We start from the raw sequence: 616 nt of genomic DNA, 5'->3' as shown, positions 1-616 counted from the left end.
TGTTATAAATTAAACATTGAAATGATCATCCACTTCTTTACCAAACTCAAGCACTATGATCATCCACTCCTTTACCAACTCAAGCACTATGATCATCTACTCATCAAGCACTATGATCACCCACTCATTTACCAAATTAAGCATCATCTTTGTTATTTTATGTATTGTTGTTCACTATAAATACCATCACTCATCTCACTCTTTTGTACACCATAAACAAGAACAAGAGTTTATAATCAAAGAACCATTACATCTTCTTCTTCTTCCTTATAATAAACTCTCTCCCTTATACTAGTGTTATTTGCTTCCTACGGGTATCAAATTCTACTCTTATTTAAATTTCTCGATACTATAAATTATAAGTTATTTCTTAACATAATTCAGTTTCATATCCGTTCGATTTGCAAAAATACTCATATTTGTACAAAAACAGATATTAATATGTAATATATATATAAACGAAAAAAATTAAAAAAATAATATTTCTAAGAATGGATTCATTATATGAGTATATATACATATATATATAAAAGTTATATAGAATTATATTATATGTAAATTTAATAATATTCTAATTTAGTAAATTATATTATTTTAGTTACTAAAATTTTAAAAG

This window comes from Brassica oleracea, unplaced genomic scaffold, assembly GCF_000695525.1.
Source record: "Brassica oleracea var. oleracea cultivar TO1000 unplaced genomic scaffold, BOL UnpScaffold00935, whole genome shotgun sequence".
NCBI lineage: Eukaryota > Viridiplantae > Streptophyta > Magnoliopsida > Brassicales > Brassicaceae > Brassica > Brassica oleracea.
The sequence above is the reverse complement of the archived record's forward strand: the minus strand, read 5'-3'. Positions refer to the sequence as shown.